The sequence below is a fragment of the Rhododendron vialii genome, chromosome 2a (genome assembly GCF_030253575.1).
Source record: "Rhododendron vialii isolate Sample 1 chromosome 2a, ASM3025357v1".
Lineage (NCBI taxonomy): Eukaryota > Viridiplantae > Streptophyta > Magnoliopsida > Ericales > Ericaceae > Rhododendron > Rhododendron vialii.
Window position 1 is genome coordinate 1,198,422 of NC_080558.1, and position 19,498 is coordinate 1,217,919.

The following is a 19,498-nucleotide window of genomic DNA, read 5'->3' on the forward strand; positions in this document are numbered from 1 at the left end:
TTACTGGAGCAATGTTATCGATTACTGGAGCAATGTTATCGATAACATTACCCCATTCCTGTTCTACCAAGCACAATTGACCCTGAGTTATCGATTACTATTTCCAAGTAATCGATACCTTTTTCACCATTTCGGTCCAGAATTTGTCCAGAAGTGAGGAGATCGATAACTCTTTGCCAAGGTTATCGATAACATTGTGGCCTTGGGTGCCTAGTAGAGTATTGTTATCGATAACAATCCCTATGTTATCGATAACCTTTTGTCCGTGAAGATATTTTTCTTGCTTTTTCAGACTTTCCACTTATGGAAAGTTTCTTTTTATAGGTTACTTTTTGAGATTTTTCCTGACTTTTGAGGAGAGAGAGAGTCCTTTGTGTATAAATAGGACCTCCCCTCTCCCTCTTTACTAGCTAGCACATTACTACTTTTAGTTTTTCCCCATTAATGTTTTCTTAATCTTCCAAGTTGTAATTTCTCAAGAACAATTAAGGTATTTGCGTTACGTTAATTTGTCGGGTATTAAAGTTGTTCGTATGCTTTGGATCTTTTATAAATTCAAGTTTATTTCCGTTTTTATCGGTTAATCATGTTTATCATTCCTTCCATGCTTTCTAGTCTTCTTAATATGCATGAGTAGTTGATTAGGCTTGGCTACGGAGTGATTAACGTCATGTGATTTGGGTTAATCTTGCCTTTCTCGACTTAAGACTTGAGGTTTGGTTTGGAAATATGAGTGGTTCGCCTTTTATGTAACAAAACTTGTCGATGTTAACCTCCGGTGATCATATGCTCGCTCATATGGTTCCGTGAGCTATGTCTCGCCTCGTGTTTGCCAAAAGAACCAAAGAACTTGCTCGCTTCCCAAACCACGTTTCTAGTTCTTGACCTTGATATTTAGTTTGAATGCAAGTCTTGGCGTTGTTAATCTTCGGTGACCATGTGCTCGCTCACATGGTTCTGTGAGCTATGTCACGCCTCGTGTTAAGCTTGTTGTTCAAACTCTATATCAAGTCTAACTATTTTCATAGCTAAATCTTCCGGTTGATAGCCTGTGCCATGCGATTCAACCGTGTTTTCGTTGAGAATGGTTAGCTGACCTAAATTACGGGCGTTATGAACTCCATTGCCTTGCCGCCTTTAATTCTTAGTTAAAACTCATTTCTAGTCATTTTCATAAGAGCATTCTTCACCTGTCAAAGCAAAACCAAAAGTTGGCCGTCTAAACGCCGCAAACCCTTACATCTAAAAATCCTAGCAAGCTGTAAAGACCATCTCTGTGGGAACGATTCCGGACTTTCGGATTTTATGCTGACAATGACCTAGCCCTACGCTCGGGGTAAATCAACCTATTTCAAACGGTTAGGTTGGGACGAAGCAGGCCCATGATTCGTCAAGCTGCAACCCTCCTCCGTTGGTTCGTGGGCTTCCTGTCTTCTCCCCGAGTCCTACATAATCAACGCACGACTAAGACCTGGCTAGAGTTTACCCGGCAAAGCCCTCCGGCGAGAGGATGAGAGAATGCAGAGAATCAAGAGAGAATTTAGGGTTTTTTGTAAGCGTAAAGTCCGTACCTCCTCAAGTAATCATCCTTTAGTATTTATATAGTCTCCCCAACTTGCTCTCCAAGTATCATCATGTGCCTTGCACGAGTCAGATGGCGTCATCGTGACCTCACAGAATAGATCCGATAACCGTTTTGGCGTGAGCTGGCACCTTTCATGCGCGCTTCATCATTATCCTCTAGCATAACCGCTTCCGTCACGTGAAGGGCCACGTGACCCAGCGGGTGGCCGAGCCTTGTAATTAATCGAACCCCATTCCTGGCCGAGCCCGGTGTACGGCCGAGCCCGATGGGCGGCAAGTGTGAAGAATACGTCGACAAGTACGCCACCGACGGTGGCCGAGCTTGAATTACATACGGTGCCAGAGCTCCCTGAAGAATCTTCCCAATGGATGAGTCTCGGCCAGTAGCCGAACCTAGTTCAGGCACGGTAGTGTCGGCCGGCTGCGGGTGGTTGTGTTCGGTCCGCTACGGTTATTTTTACGGCTCATGGGTGTAAAGAAAGTTTCCAGTTTAAATTTCTGTTGCTAGTATTTTGCATACTCCATGTTTCATATGCTAGTTGTATGCCGTATGCTTATTGATGCTAATTAGTTTTGATTGTCCTTTAAAAATGGAAAGTGTGTGCTAAAGGGGAAAAAAAATAGAACCGTCCCAACGTTCCCGTTTAAGAAACTCTGACGTTTCTTGATCCCGTGTTGAATGTGATGCATGTCGATAATCAATAGCATATTCGTTTTGCTAGTTGGGTTTTGATAGTAAACTCTTGGACTTTCCACTGAACGTATCTGATAAGGCACAAAATATCCTCGCGTAGAATTGTTCAGTTGCTAAGGACATGTGTCTAATTAAGGCTTGGTCATTATTAGTACCAATGAGAGAACATTTTGGCTCTTTTGTTCATTGCAGTAGATATTGCTAATATTTGCTGATTTGTCATTTCAGAGAGATGCAATGGAAGTGTTGGTGATTGGTTTCACAAGTTGGGACTGTGGAATTACAGTTTGATATTTACCGGAAGAATGATGAAGATTCGGGCTAACGAGTTTTCTTGTTGAGAGCATTCGAAATGGGAAAACCTATTTTCCGTGTCGGCTTTGGGGGATGAACTAGTCTAAGGTTCGCAAAAGGGAAAAAAAATCTGTTGGGCTTCGGCCATGGATAGTTGTGCGCGACTGGGCCTCGTATGGGTTTTGAGATAGTTGTTAGGCTACGACCTCGGTCAGTGTGCGCAGCTCGACCTCGGATCAATTTTGTGGTAAAACTGTTTGGCTTCGGCCTCGATAAGTTGTGCGCGACTCGATCACGGATGTAGGTAACAGATAGGCTATGGCCTCGGTCAATCGTGCACGACTTGACCTCGGATCAATTTCTTATATCGCTATTGAAGTGGTTTCGGCTTTGTTTTGGGAACAAGCTACAAGAGCGGATGGGGAAAATAGAAACGGTTTTGTTTTGTGAATTTTTAAGATCATTTTGGATATGATCCATATTGGACAAAAAAATGGAAGACAAAACGTTCGTTTTCCCAACTTTGAAAGTTGCTGCTTTGATAACATTCAAAGGCAGTGGATGTCTTTGATTACTTAAATTTTTTTATAAAGAGATCAAAGTTTTAGAAACAGACTAATGTCTCAAATTGATTGCTATTTCAAAAGGATCACTATTAGCAACTTTTTTTTGATTTTGCTAATTGGTTTTATACTGTTACACTCTCGATTTTCAACATAAATTTATAACTCATTTCAATTAAAAATCCTCACACAACATTAATAATATCCAAAAGAGTTTCCACCTGTTCAATTTACAAAATAAGTCCACAAGTTAAAAGATATACAACTTTGGCACTCTGGTCCAAATTAAGCTTAAGTTCAGGTGCAATAAAGTTATCATGTTATAGACGATTTAGTCAAAAGAAATTTTAGAGTAATTAGTTACAAACTTATCTTTATCAAAAGAAAGTCTTTACAAAGATGATAAGGTAACTAAACAATATTTAGCTTCCAAGAGTCTTCCATTGTTAAGCACACGGTGCATGTAATCTATTGCCTGGCATTTGAACCTGAAAAGAAAGATTAGGTTGAGTTACACTAGCCCAGTAGGAAAATCTTTACCAATCTTATATGCAAATATAATGATAAGGGCAAGAGAAGGAAAACAAGAGGATATAGCTCAATGACAAAATATAATCAACTCAAGGATGTGCCAAACATTCAAGACGATCGTTCTAAGATATGCTATAATCACTTTATGTCACAAGGTTCACAATACTCAAGCAAGTAACAACTTTGACATGACTTACTATCCCATACCTCCACCATCTGTATTTCCACCCCTTGTGTTACAGTATAACACTACAAAGGTTACCGCATTAAAGGACTTACATTAGGGGTCTTGAGAACCCCATACGTCTCCCAGAGATCTCCAACATAAGTCAAAATTAATTATTCCCCAGGAGAGTCCGCCTTAGCATTCAGTGATGGTCCACCCATCCAGGACTATCTATTTAATCCGTCAACGACAATCAGAACATTCAATCCACAGTGCTGATCAGAATATCGTCCGATCAATCTGCAACAACTGCCTGCCTACTTTGGTCCACATCGTCTAATTATTAGCGCATCTTCTAGCAGTCCTATTGCTCTGTCTCGAACTCGGATGGTCCTTGATAAGAAGATTGGCTCTGATTCCCAACAGATGGAATTTAATCACCCTGACGCGACCTACCCGTGATTGTTGGAGTTCTTTGTGTGCCGAAGAAGGTTTGGTCCCCAAGCAGTGATGATTCATTTGTAGTTAATTAGTATTCCCCAAGTGGCGCCCTATCCCGTCCATTCAATCAACAACGCGACAGTCTGTCCCGTCCACCAATTCAATCAGCGACGGCCTGTCCCGTCCATTCAATCAATCAGGTTCTTTAAGTATTCGTGTTTGCTTTGCTAACATGTTCAATTCTGGATAGCCTTAAGGGGTGTCTAGAAATCTTTGACATTACTTGTACCAAATCAATGGTGTTCCAAGTTATGTAAAAGAGGGGCTACTGTAGACACCCTATTTTGGACTTTCCAGATTAGTTTACTTATGGTCTTTGATTCCCCAATGATGAATAAGGTCAAAACATCCCGAGATCGTTAGAGTGTTTGAGTCTTGAACGTTCCAAACCTTATTTGAACCCTTTCGAGCTCCATTTCAAACCTTTCAAGCCAGAACCAAATGGCCTTAGCAAAATCCTTCTGGCTTACGCTGGAATAGTACTGGCGTGCGCTGGTACACTGCCACGTTTCAGTCATCGGCCATTGACCCAATTGCAACTGGTGCACGCCAGTAAACCATAGGCGTACGCCAATCAAAGCTAGTAAAGTCATCGACCATTGACCCAGCTGCAACTGGTGCACGCCAGTAAACCATAGGCGTACGCTAGTCAAAGCTAGTCAAATCACCTTTATTCAGCCACGTGCACAAGACTTTTAAGCCACTCCCAGTACGCTACACAGTCTTTTGATGATTGCAAACTTGCAGGGATGTCCCCCTCTCTCATACAACTCCTTTCAAGCAAGTCCCATGCATTTAATGCATGGAGACTTCTTTCTCAAGGCTAACCAGCCCTTAACCCAACTGGTTATCAACCCCCTTCAGCCATTCCTTGGCTTATAAATACCCCCCTTGCATTTATATGCAAGGGGGTTACTCTCATTAAGAGCTCAAGTCTTTTTTTCTCTCTCTCTTTTCTTAGTTCTTTACTTGTTCTTCTTTCTTCCATTGGAAGAGTAAGCAAGGGACTCTTCCCATATACCATAGCACCTTTTTCACTCATCATCCATCCACCAAACCCCAAGCTCAAGCTCAAAACATATCATTAACCTCAAAACCAAAGGTATACCAACTTTTGTAACCTTCTGTTCTGACCCCTGAGAGGGGCTGGTAGGGTTAAGGCTGGTAATCAATACCAGTCCTGGCTCTAAAGCTGGCAGGATTTCAAGGATCGTGCATAGCAATTAGTGGCGCACGCCAGTGGTGGTAGGTCGTATGCCAGTTATGGCAGTACGTGCAGTAATGGCGTGGGAATCATTGATGAGCTATTTTATGCTTTTCTTTCCATTTCATCACCTTACTGCAAGATAAAACCAGTTTACTATTTTCTGTATTCTAGAATTGTGTAGTTGTCTATTTGTTTCTTCTGCTTTGGAATGCCTCTGGGAGCCTTCTGGTCATGTTCCAGAGCCCAGAAGATGCAAAGCCAAGCACTGGATAGAAGGTGTCACCGGCGTACGACCCCATTTGCCTGGCTTACGTTAGTAAGATCAAGCTTAGTGGTTGGCCCTTGTGTGGCATTAGGCCCTGGCCTCTATATACTACCCCACACTATTTATGGGGTGTTCTGTTTATTTTATGCCTCTAAGTCTATTTCTGCTGTCTGTAATTGCTTAATATCTGCCTTATAAACTGCATAGTTTGTCCTAGGTGTGCACTAGTCCTTTTCAGAGCCCAGAGGGTTGAGAACAGAAGTTGTGGATTTAGACCTACCGACGCACGCCAATATTAGAGTGGTGTATGTATGTCATTTCTGTATATAGTGGCGTGGCCAATGCATACAGGTTTCTTCCTGTGTACGTCATTCCGGATCAGTGTGTTCCAGTTTGTTATACTCACATGTGCTTGTTCTCAATCTATTATGTTTGTTTAGATAAATCATCCATCACATTCTATCACACTGCAAATTTGTTACAGTTTTAATCCCCTTTAACTGTTCCCCCGCCCTAATTGGCTAAAAAATTACTAATAAGAGAAAAATGTAAATGTTTTACAAAATGTCCGAGTATAGACCGATCTTCGGATTGGGCGAGAGAAGTGCCATAAAACCCTTCATTTCTCGTAACCTGGCTCCCGAACCTCAGATATCGAAGGTGACGACGGTCCAGTCTACAAGCCTTTTTCAAATCAAAAATGCAGCAAACGTTTTAAGTTCGGTTCCTTGGGTGCATACCGCGAAAACCGAGTGGTGACTCTGAATTGTAGCGTTCGCCGCGCTTTCCAAAAAGGGCGCACCAGATTTTAGGGGCGTGTGCCCACACCTTGCTGGTCCGATCGAGTTTCAGACGGCCTGATCCAAAAACCTAGCCAAGGCAGTGTTTTTCCCCTCTATTTACAAATGGTTGGACTGAACACTGAGGCTCCGTCCATGGCAGCTTGTTTGCGCCGCCATGTGTCATGCAAAACCCAGTCCCAATACCACGAGAATCTAAAAAAACTAGCCGGAATAGTCCTTGACAACAGTGCCAATTGTGGCGTGGTGGTTTTCACTAAGACTCGGATCTCCGACCTCCTCCGTGCTCCTCTGTGTGTGACCTGCATAAAGGCGTGAGGTGGTGGTGCACCTTTCGCCCCTTCGACGATCTAGTTAGCTAGTGCCGAGAACGTCGGGGTGGGCTCAATCGGGCAGGCTTCACCTTATGGTCTTCTACGGTATTCTCGGTCTCAATGACCATGGTGGCCCCGAGAGGGTGAACGCTCCCACGGTGGCCATTCCATCTCCTCTTCATCGGTTGTAGCCGACTCGTAGTCATCGGCCTTCGATTAAGACCTAAAAAAGAGCACGAGTGAAGTGAATTAGCTACACTCTCAGAAGGACATCCGATCATTCGAGTGGAAGTTCTGGTCGAAATCTCAAATGTTCGGTCTCTCTACTCCTAAGCCTAGGGCAAAACTACAATATCCGGTTGACTTCAAGGGACGTTCAGTCTCAATGACGAGTCTTCGGCCTCAGTTGGAGGAAGATGTGACATCCCAATGGTGATGGGATGTCGAGTCTCGGTTTACAAACCCCTTTAGGACAAGTGAGACGTTGAAATGCAACAAAGATGCCCAGAAATAAAGTAATCAAGAAGTTAGAAAGGGACCAACTTACATTGTGATTGTGAGAAGCAGAGGAGTCAAGATCGTAGAGGATGAAAAACTATAGCAGCAAGAAGTTTGAGGGAGAAAGAAAATAAGGTGACTTTCTCTCCTGACAAAACCCTATATATAGGGGAGGGATCTTTTTGAAAAGTTGTGTGCGGGCAACGAAGAGGTGCTCGAAATTTGAGGCGTTAGTGGCGCCTCGGGCCAGTAGGATTGTGACACATGGCGTGCTCATACCAGTCAGTCAGACATGGCGTCCCATCCACGCAGACCAACTGTAGGGGATCATATGGGTGATGGCGATGGGTCCGGTCCGGTTTTCTTTAAGGACGGTCCGTACATGCCCACGGTTTGACCTAGTGTTAGTTCAACTCCTCATGCCCAGTGCAGGCCAAGCAAGGAGTTGAGGGGTTATTGTGGTGGGCCGAACCGATCGTGGTCTCGGGTTGGCCCCAAGCAACCGTAGGGATGGGTCGGGCTAGGCCCATTAGGCTAAGGCCAGCACGCTACAAGGCAAGAAAAGGCTTGAGACTGAGCGGAGGAAGAACAAACCGAACGGTCTTCCAGTTGGAGTCACTTTGGAATCCGTACCCGGAGGGTCGGGTTGGTCTTTGCGGGTTGGTTGGGTATCGAAAGACGGTCCGACCCGAGGTTATGGTCCCCATTGGAAATACCCCTCCCGCGGGTTCTAGAAGCACCCGGGGGCTTCCGGAGCCAGGGCAAACATATGCCGAGTGTCATGGTGACGTCATTAAGCTCAAGGCGGTTTAGGGTGATGTCACGGGCACGTGTTGGGCACATGTTGAGCCTTTTAGGTAGACAGAGTTTCAAACTCTACTCCTTAATTGGTTATATATAATCTTGGAACTGTTTTATTTTTCTATTTTTCTAGGTCAGTTAAGGAAACAATTGCAATATGGGTGTCGCAAGTGTAAACGAGGTGCTCTACCTAACTAAGCTATAGCCCTTCGTGTTTGTGATAGATATTTTATCATATCATGAAACTTTTGAGTGAGTGGACGTTCAAAAAATTGAATTCGAGTTGGAATCTCATATGATTATACATTCTTAATATCTCTGATGCTATCCCAAATGCGACTAACATAATTAAACAGATTTGGTAATATTTGTTGTGTTAGACTATTTTATGAACTTAGTTAGATGGACCATGTTTAAATCTTATTCTTAAAATAAAAATTTCCGAGAAGTAGATTTTATTTGGAGAAGGAAATTTTTTCTAATTCACGGTTATTTGTAATGCTCCTCTCACTTGAGGTGGAACCATACGCATATCCAAGACTCACCTCACGTGAGATGACATTAAAAAGAACCGTTGTATCCATAAAAACAACCTTCGAAAAAGTAAGGTTTGATACTTCGTTTAAGCTATATTTAGAAAGCATTGTGTCGTGCCTTTAGGTATAGACAATTACTAGTTTATCAATATTTTCAGACACTAATAGTCGAAATACTCACATAGCTTCGGTTTTTAATGTTCAAAAAAGTGACATTTTTTCGGGACTATGCGTCTGCGTCCAAAAACTTCTGGAGTGCGAACAAAAACCGAACACATACCTCTACACGCTCGGTTAACTCCAAAATCTTCATGTACTAGTTGCCAACTTTATTCTCAATTGTCAGAGTGGTAGAAATGTCCTCTGCTTCCTCCAAAGGTGGAGATTCACTTGGAAAATAATCTTCATCACTATTCTATATATTTCATTTTCTTTTATGAAAGGAAAGAATCTTCCATTGATTGAATGGGTTGGTTTTCCATTGAGAGAGAAAGTGTGAGGAAGGAGGAGAAATGACGGAGAGGAGAGTGGTTTGTAGTGAGGATGCGTAGTTGAATTTTAGGACGAAAGTGGAAAGATAGGTGTGTAGGAGGGACGAGAGAAGAAGAAGAAGGTGGTTTGTAATGTAGTGGGTTGTATTTAGAAGTAATGAAATTAAGTTTGAAGGTATGTAGTAGTTGTACTAGGTTGTTATCAACGTGCTACGCATGTTCGGTCCTACTTGTTGGTCTAATAATCAAATATACTTAGCCTTTATTGTTTAATTTTTAGGTCATTTGGGTTGATTTTGGAGATTGTTGTAAAATAAGGACATATTACGAATTATCTTTTTGAGGTTTGTTCGTTTGGTAGATGATCGTGTCAAGTACCCACTATGGAAAACAAATAAAGGAGAAGCAAAAAATTGCAATAAGTAGCAAAAAATTGCAATAAGTTCCACAAAATCCTACATCAACCGTGACTTTAAGTACAATCAGTTCCACACGAGCCAGAAAACTGAAGCTCCAAAGTAACTAAAATCCTCTCTACTAAGCTTCCTCCAAAATCCAGTCCGACGACTCATGCATACCTACACACATCAAACAAATACTATTACAATAACCAATCTATGACAACTTGAAAATACTACTTCAACTTCCTAGAACTGAATGATTTTGGTGCAGCAAGTTAGGAACAAGGGTATATGGACAAGAGAAAGCAACTAAGCAAGAGAGACACATTTCCCAGCATGAAAACCTCCTATAAGCAATCGTCATACCCAATAGGTGGCTTCAAACCATAGTCCAAGCCCTATGCTTACAATTTATGTAGGTATCAACATTCAACAAATAAAGTTAATCTACAGCTGATTGCCTGATTATAAACTTGATGCTGCGACTTGGATTACCAAGGACAAAAGCAATAAATAATAAGTCAAAAATTTTAATTCATGTCGTAAATGTTCCCTTAAAACATCATAGTATTACTATGAATACAACGTTAACTCAATTATGGACTCGTGCAGTTTAAACAAAACAAGATTAAGGCCAATCTTCTCATTAACCATATAACTAACCGCTGGTTTATATAAAGAAATTATTGAAGTTTTAAATATCGAGGACAAAAATCTTACATGTGAGTAACTGACTTCTTACTCAAACAAGTGTAAAAGAGAACGCAGTTCGAAAAACACAACTCCACCTATGTATTTTCCACATAATCAATGAAACCGTAGAGAACACATACATCTCACTTAGGGTTTCTAAGAACAACGATCACAAAATCGCCTCAAAGGAACAACTTGCTAATGAACCAATCTTTGTTAACTGGCTGAGGTTTCTTCTTACCTTTCCCAGTCTTTGGTACATGAGCAAAAAGCATAGAGTTTACAAGTGGACCTTCAATAGTATTCGGTAATATAAAAGTATTGACAAAGTAGAGGAGGAGTTCTGATGTAATGCATAGAACTAATCTCTGTCCACATCTCTCGAACATTTTCCCGCACCATGTTGCAATGCTGATCAAATGCTCTGACGCGTTGCAGAAGCTTCTTGTTGTTCCTGCAGTTGATAATAGTAAAAAATAGGGCATAGCAAAAATTAAAGTTAGGTAGCGTATATGAACAAACACACAAACATAAACAAACCACATCACACACTCAATGCAGGAAGGAATTGTAGCCCAATAGCCTGTACGCCAGGAAGTTCGAAGATGCTGAAATCACAAACTCAACATGCCCATTAATTTTGACGTTCACAACACCAAATCCCCCGTACAAGCAGTAGCAATTATATAGACGCATTAAAGGCACGAATTTAAAGCCGGAGAATGCAAAAGTCCTCGTTTAGCAATGTTAGCATCGTTCGTAGCCATACTTGAAAACCCTCCAAAAATAGATTATCATGGATGCAGCAAACTATGTCACTAATAGAACTGATTTTAACAGATTGTCAATTGGAGATTTTATTGCATCATTCAGACATACCTATTCTCAATTCGCGACACAGGAAACCGAATCATCTCGAACAACAAGCCTCACGTTTTCTTTGAGCTTTCCTACCTCGATTGCTAAAGAGTTGTTGTCAATCTTGTCATCGACATGGTCGAGTCTTCAATTCCTTCGAAATCGTAACTGAGCAGGTGGGTACATGATCAGTACATAGATATACATGGAAGAATAACAATTATAAGCTGCCCTATGTTAAGTTTCTAGTGCTTTCTTACACCATGGCCCTGCAAAAATATGTACTTATTGGTTTACACATTTCTGAAATCTATCTTTGAGATTTCATGTCAATAATACTTTGACTCATAGAACCACGAAACAATAATTGTGATGTCAAGGGACAAATTATACTTGAGTTTCTATTGGTACATCAAAATAGGTATGCATAACAACAAACAGACTTTAAAATAAGCACAATTTAAGGAAAAAATGGAACCCCAGATTGAGTATGCAGAACTCAAAAGGAACATCCACCTTTATCTGTTTTGTCTGTATTTTACATTGATTTGGTTGAGAAGGTAGATTACATCAACTTCATGAACCATATTTTTACCTTCAATTGGTACCCTCGGATAGATGGTATCATGTTCAACTACCACTTGTACTCCTAGTGTGACAAGGAGGACAATGGAGAATCCTTCACTTTCAACTCAAATTCACTGTATTCACCCAAAAAAAATTTAAAACTCAAATTCACTGAATCCAATTAGAAACTTGATTATGAATTTGATGTTTTTCATTATTCGGGTAAATGGATATAGTCCTTGGTTCCTTACTGATCATTTATTTTACATTTTGCTAAGAGCTAAAGCCAAAAGCAAACTTCTTCTCAATACCATGAGCAGGTGCGCTCACAACCCTTCTTAGCAAAGATCAAAGAATGTAGCTTGAGGTCCATCCGGGGACTAACAACTAAGACATCACCACACACCAACTTATCTGCAACTTATCTGCAGTGCATCAACAAACGTACTCCTGCCTTCATCCTTGAATTGTCCACCACCTAACCATACTAAAATTCTATCCACAGATCATTAGCAAAACATATATCAACTTTCTTTAGTTTGTCTACTTAACACTACACAAACCAACTACACTTATGGACATCATGTAGAATTAAATCCATAATCAACAGGATGTTACAGGTCTAAACTCGATTTCTACCTATTTTTCCTTATTCTTTTATGATTTCCTTTATTACTCACACATTGCACATAATTTTTCTCCCTTTTCTCTAGAACCCAACACGACAAAATCATTTTTCTCCAAATTTTTCTTACTTGAATTTCCAGAAACAAACTTTCTTCCTTTGACTATCACATGTTCTAATAATCACTCAGCACACAAATCAACCCATAACGAAAAAAAATGGGGTCAAAATAGAAGGAAATACCCCTAAATGATACAAAGTCAGTAGAGAAACAATTACCTCAGCACAAGCCGTGAATTAAAACTACACCAAATTGATTTCTGCTTTCCTTTAAAACCTGATGGAAACTTAAACAACTCATAAACGAAAGCACAAAAAGAAAACCCAATTGAGATTAAAAAAGAAAAACAGACGAAGACAAAGAATTACCTAACAAGAACACCCAAACCCTAATAATCAAAGAATTCATGATATGATATATATTAATACATGCAAATGCACATATAATTATATATAGAGAGAGAGAAAGAGATAGAGACCTGAACAGTGATGTGAAAAATGCCACCGAGGCCGATGCCGTCTTCAAAGATCTTGTTGGTCTGAACAATGGTGGTGTTGGTCTTGTCTGAGAACATAACACACGAACTCCTAGCGGCAGCCACTCACACACGAACTCCCTCCCCCAAATCCAAATCGCCAAAATCTCTGCCCGAAGAGGAAGAAGGTTTTTTGGGACTTAAGTGGACAGCCATAAGCAATCGAGGAGGGTGGACAGCCATGACGTGGTGAAGCTCCCAGCGAGATCCAGATGGAGGTTCCAAGGCCGCTCAGGAATGCTAGTACACTACATCACTCGCTACACCATCCACTACACGCTTCAAAACGACGTCGTTTTGGGACGTTCCTAAAAAGAAAAAAAAAAAAAAGAATCAGAACGCGCGTTTCTACTACTCCCCTCAGCTTCGGTTGTTCCAGAGGAAGAGAGTGAGAGAGAGGAGCATCGCACCCAACCCACCGCCAACCACCACCACCACTGCCGATGACACCGGCGAAGAAGACGCCTCCACACTGCTGACCACCACAACCTCCGTATGCCGACGAGCTTCGAACCACAATCACTGGTATTGATTTCGAACGCTGACAAAGAACTCGACCACCACCGTTGCCGCCGTACGCCAACGAAGGTCTCTCTCTCAGTTGTATCAATCGAACTAGGGTTCCAATTTCAATTTGTAGATATTGGGGATTTTTGCACAGAAAATTAGGGTTCCAATTAGTGATCCAATTTCAATCAGTTTTGGCTGTTGAGTTTTGCCAAAGAGAAAGTTTGATGGAAGAATTGTGTCGTACTTAAAACTCTCCGCAAAACTCTCCGCAGAGAACTATCAAGCTTGTTTTTTATTTTTTCACATGTTCTTTTAGAATTGTGTCGCTTATAGCATTTGTAAGAGTAGAATTTTACAAAAATCCATTTCATTTCATTACAAACATGGACGGGACAATAACACATCCTCAAAATCTCTCATCTTATCCCAAGGAAAATGGTCTCCACCTAACCCAAAATCTGTCATCTCTTTCGTCCACGTATTTGACTCTTTGTTTATGATTTTATTTTTATTTTTTTGATCCGACTCTTTGTTTATGATATTCCACTGTTTTGAAGGATTTGTCCCCCTTGTATTTAACTCGATCTACTTTCAGATTTTTTAGAAGAATCCTACCAAGATCAAGAATTTTGCTTTTGATCGCAGACTCTCAAAGACACTGGCTTTTGACTTGTTCTTCTATTGATATCCATAGCGATGGAAAGTTGGAAAGGAAACAGGTAGCAAAGCTATCTTATCTTTTTCAGTGCACTGATAAATAGTATCTGGGCATGAAACAAAAAGTGGGTGTAACCTTCGGCAAATTCTGTGGATAATTATTGCTTGTTTAGCGATAATAGCTAGCCCATGGCCATATTGTAACTTATTTTTGTTGAATTTACTCTGGGTGATTGAGAAGTTAAACTAACTTGAGATGATACAATGTGCATGGGGAGTTGTCGCTGATGATGGGTGTGATCTGTGTGGATCAGAGCAAGAAAACCATGCTCTGATTAGAACAGCTTTCTTTGGCTACCATAATCTACAGATTATGGCGTGAAAGGAATTGCAGGGGCTTCATGAAGCCCTTTTTGCCAAGCTTAGAACAGCTTTGAGAGTGTGCTTCATGTCATTTAGGGTTCTAATTAGTGTTCCAATTTCAATCAGTTTTGGTGCATTTAACGCATTGTGAAATTTTTGGGTTGTTGTTGGAACCAAATCACAAGGCTGCTTATGTATGAATGCATGCCTAATGAGAGTTTAGGAAGTTTAGGTATGGCTTTGTTCTTGGTGTGGTTGAATATATGTCGAAGTGCCTAAAGGGAGCTCATAGACAAGATGGTGTTGGTCTTGAGAGGACTTCCTAGATTGGAAAATCTATTTGTGTTATTTAAAGATGTAGCATAGCATAGAATTGGAAAATCCCTTTTGCATTATTCCTCTTCCTACTTAGTTTTGCACATTGAGATTGTTAATGCATCAGCTGTCATGTATTGGAGTTTGGATTCAACGTGTAGATTCTTGCTACAGCTTTTGAAGATGTGTTATTGATTACCTTCTTGATCTTATAAGATTGATAGGTTATTGCCCGGAGACTATCACAAGATTGGGCTTTGTTGAGCCAATGCCTATTCAATCACAAGGATGGCCAATGGCCTTAAAGGGCATGGAAGTGAAGGACAATGCTTATTATGCTGAAAATTGAAGATCATAATCTTGTAATTGGGTGCTTTTTGCATTGGAACCCTAGTTCGATCAATACCAGATCGAGAGAGATAGAGTTTGCGAGAGAGAGACCTTCGGCGGCATACTGCGGCGGCGGTGGTCGAGACCTTCGTCAGCGTTCTAGATCAATACCATTGATTGTGGTTCGAAGCTCGTCGGCGTATGGTGGTGGGGCTGGTCAACCGTCGTGGAGGCTTTTTCTCCGTTGGTGTCGTCGGTAGTGGTTGTGCTTGGCGGTGGGTTGGGTTTGGTGTGTGTCCCCGTCTTCTCTCTCTCTGTTCCTTTTACGTCGACTGACAGGGGAAACGGGGAACAAAGTTATGATTTTGTGAAAGTTTTTTTTGGACTCCCAAAAGAGAGATGCTACATACACTATCATTCATCTACTACTCCATCCATTACATTTTTTATGGGGCTCACCCCGGGTTCCAAAAAAATACAGAAAAATGTCCATAAATTTTATAATACATATTTTATGGGGTCCTGTAAAAAAATCAACTTCAACGAATATCGGTAAATATTATTTATTGATTAGTAGGGACGAAACTGTTTAACTGCACAGTTTTGCCCCTACGAATCAAAAAATAATACTTACCGATATTTGTTGGGGATGATTTTTTACAGGGCCCCATAATATATTATTTTAAAATTTATGAATATTTTTCTGTATTTTTTTGGAACCCGGGGTGAGCCCTACAAAATATGTAGTGGATGGTGTAATGGTTGGATGTAGTGTACCTAGACTTATTGCTCTCAAAACGACCCGTGGGGAGGTAGTGGATGGTGTAGTGTAAGAGGTAGTGTACGTAGCATTCCTCGACGACGAGAGAAGTTGCAGTATACGCGTGAAAATGTCAGAGGTGGAAAGACAAAAATACCCCTGAACAAAACCTGGAATACCAGACGCATAAAGACAAAATAGCACCCCTTTTGGGGATACAAAATTGTTGAAAAGTCCGAAAAACTAAATTAGTAATTTGGAAATTCGCCAAATAGTACCCTGTCCCCACCACAAAAAAGTCAAAAACATGAGAAAAGACGGGAATGCCCTCGAACTTTGCACCGGAGCCTCTCCCACCCAGGGGCCCAATTGGAAAATCAAGGCAAAATTGGCCCGACTTGAATCTCAGGATTTTTTTTTTTTTTATCCAACTTGAATCTCAGGATTCCTTCTACCTTTATTACTACGGTCCTTGATATATGTACGTAGGTGTAGAAATTAGAGGGGTAATATGGACATTTTGTATGATGGTACTTTTTGTCTAAAACTATAGAAAAATTTGCTTTGTTCAGAATTTAAGAATAAGAAAGGAAAAGAAAGAAAAACTAAAAAAAAAATCTCTTATTGTTTGATTGGAAGAGCATAAGAAAAAATAAATAAATTTAAGTTTTATGAATAATAAAATTTTCCCCATACTTTCCTTCCATTTTTTTTGTTAGGTTCCAAACACAACCTCAGTGGGTTGGACTCGTACAACGAGATGTAGATAGAATTGGCCTTATCGCTTTGCCTTTACGAATGGGGCGAGGGCCCGGACCGTACCATATCCAACCCAAAGGAAATTGGGCGTCGGAGAATTTTTTGATTGGCTCTTTCATTTTTTATCAAATCTCACCATTAATTATTCATGAGATCCTTTTTTTATTTTAATCAAATCTCACCATTGATAATTCATCAATTCATGAGATTCGGTGTGAAAGTGCTTTCATCTCTTACTAGGTGCAGCCACGTGCAAGGCACGAATGGTGTGCCCGTTGAAGAGGACAGATTTTGAGTTAAGGGAGATTAGTGTTGCTTTTGATGGTAATGGTGAAAATGCAAGTTTTAAGGGAATTAACCCAAAAAAATAGGCACCTTTAAACTAAGAGGAATCACACCATATAAACATGAGGCAAAATGTACTCCATTTGCGAGTGTGATACCAGAGTTCGAGTATTACTATTAAAATATGTAAGGAATACAGAAAAGAGAACAAAAATAAACTACCACAAACATTTATTCATTTGAGAAAAGCAAGATGTGGCAATATTTACATTTCTTCAAAAAACTAAATAATCCATAGAAACTTGCACCTCCTAACATATTTAGGTTTACATTTAACATATTTACATTAACAACCGGCTCAAATAATTTGTAAGTATATAAACCACTGAAGGAATGGTAGGCTGTAACATTAGTTGTGAATTTGACCTTCTAATATTGCCTCACCCAAATCCTTAACGCGTCTTGTAAAAATTTATCATCATAGCCAAATAATTCTAGAAAAGTGCCCGATTGGATGCTGCAACCACAAACAAACCTGCCGGAACACACACCTGCTACAAACCCCTCAAACACCTTTTGAACACAAGCACACACCTGCTTGACATTGTACACAGTTTGCTGACAGTTTGGACACAGCACTGACACAGTTTGGACAGAGCATAAACACAACTTGGACATAGTAGAGGATGGACACAGGTTGGCCTCAGTTTGGATACCAACAGAACCAAGACAGCACACAATTGAAAAACAGAAAATCTCGACATGCACAAGGCTGGAAAACACAATTATGAGGATCTGATCCTAGACTCAGTCTGGACACCAGCACTAGCAACACATAACACAAGGCAACAATAGCTCTGTCTAGCACATAGTACACATAACTTCCCAAGTTCATTTTGTCAAGTGCCAAACTGTGTCCAACATTGCACACAGCTGCCAGGCTCAACACACACACACAAATATAGCTGAAATCTGGAAGTATCCCATTTATGGGCTCAGACAATCATCAATGCCCTATCATGAATAAATATAGTCATTCACAACCTGCCAAAGCAACATTTATACAACTACATAGCCGGAAACTGGAAGCAGCCCATTTATGGGCTCAGACAATCATTATTGCCACATAAATTGCAGTAAAATTACAAGGAAAAAGTGCACTAAAACAGCCTCCAATCTCCACCAAAACCAAAGTTTGGACACCCACACACACAGCAACAGTTGCACTTTCATAGCAATGTGCACTAAAATTGCATTCAAACTACACTAAAAACTGCATTGAAATTGCACCACAAACTGTATTCAAACTGCACTTAAACTGCACTATGTGCCTTTTGGCTCAGTTTTTTAAACATCATAGCCAACAATATATGAAATTCACATCATAGCCAACAATATATGCCATTCAACTATTAGTCCAGACCAGTTAAATCATTACATAATTCAATTATCTCTATACATAAAAGGCTCCAAACGAAAACGATTGCAAAGAAAATCCTGAAATCTTAAATTCTGGCTAGGCTAGGAAACTGCAAATCACATCTACAAAATTGGGGCTGCCAAATTAAGGTCTGCAATTGTAGTAAAAAAAGAAAGAATCAACATTATTTCAATTGTTATTGGGCTTTCTAGGAGAATATAGGGTCGAGATTATCCCGATTTTAATGCAAGAGAACAGTTATTCCTATCTACTAATTGCACCCGGTAAACCAAAGATGACATATTGCATGAAAGATATGGCAAAAGTACTCAAAAAAGAGTGAGTTGCTAAAGAAAGAGAGATTGAGATACAGAGGACAATCCCAATTGTTTTAATTTTTCCCCAACCAATCTTCAAATATTGAATTGAACCCCATCCGCCACACTCGATCCCTTTCCTCCACAAAAAAAGCGGCATTGGCCAATCAGAATAGTTTTGCTTGCATCGTCCATATAAAAGAACAGTCAATAAAGGGCAATCAACACAAGTACTATTATTGACCTTGAATATGAGTTGCCGTTGTCAAAGAACTCCACCATTAAAAAAGGAACGAGTTACACATAGTAGCAACGCTGTAAGTTCCCTTAAAAGGGAATGAGTTACACTTGTGTCTAAAACATGTCCATACCTTAACACTCTCTATAAACTATTAACTTTGAGCATCTAGAGCTGAAATACAAAACCTTAATTTAAGCTAAAGAGTGAAGCAATTGAATTCAAATGATGCTATAATCAAACATATACTACAAGGTAGATAGCGGGACACAAAAGAAATTAAAGGCAATTTAAGTTTTGAAGGCTCAATTTGATTTGCACAAACTTAACAAAAAGTAGTTCTTTTGTGAAAACGTTTAACCCAAAACTAATTGCCCATGTAGTAAAGAGACAAAAGCGCATCAAATTCTTACTGCAAGGCTAACGGAAATTAACCCAAAGCAAAAGAATTTGCTGTCAAGTTCCTCTATCCTTTAATCAAACAGGATTTAAACCAAATTCTAGGAAAAGATATCACCATATAACTACTCGAATTTTGGTGAAATAAGTTCAAAGACTT

At 40.2% G+C, this 19,498-nt stretch overlaps 2 long non-coding RNA genes across 2 annotated transcripts; one reads left to right on the forward strand and one right to left on the reverse strand.

Annotated features, from left to right (window-relative positions):
• Positions 1-9,642: 9,642 nt before the first annotated feature.
• LOC131317719 (uncharacterized) lies at positions 9,643-12,924 on the reverse strand. Its single transcript, XR_009197384.1, has 3 exons — positions 11,219-12,924; positions 10,480-10,793; positions 9,643-9,823 (listed from the first exon to the last, which is right to left on the reverse strand). It is a non-coding gene; the product is annotated as an uncharacterized LOC131317719 (long non-coding RNA).
• A 439-nt stretch (positions 12,925-13,363) lies between these two features.
• Positions 13,364-14,412, forward strand: LOC131317720 (uncharacterized). The gene is made up of 2 exons (XR_009197385.1): positions 13,364-13,573; positions 14,091-14,412. It is a non-coding gene; the product is annotated as an uncharacterized LOC131317720 (long non-coding RNA).
• The last annotated feature ends 5,086 nt before the right edge of the window (positions 14,413-19,498 follow it).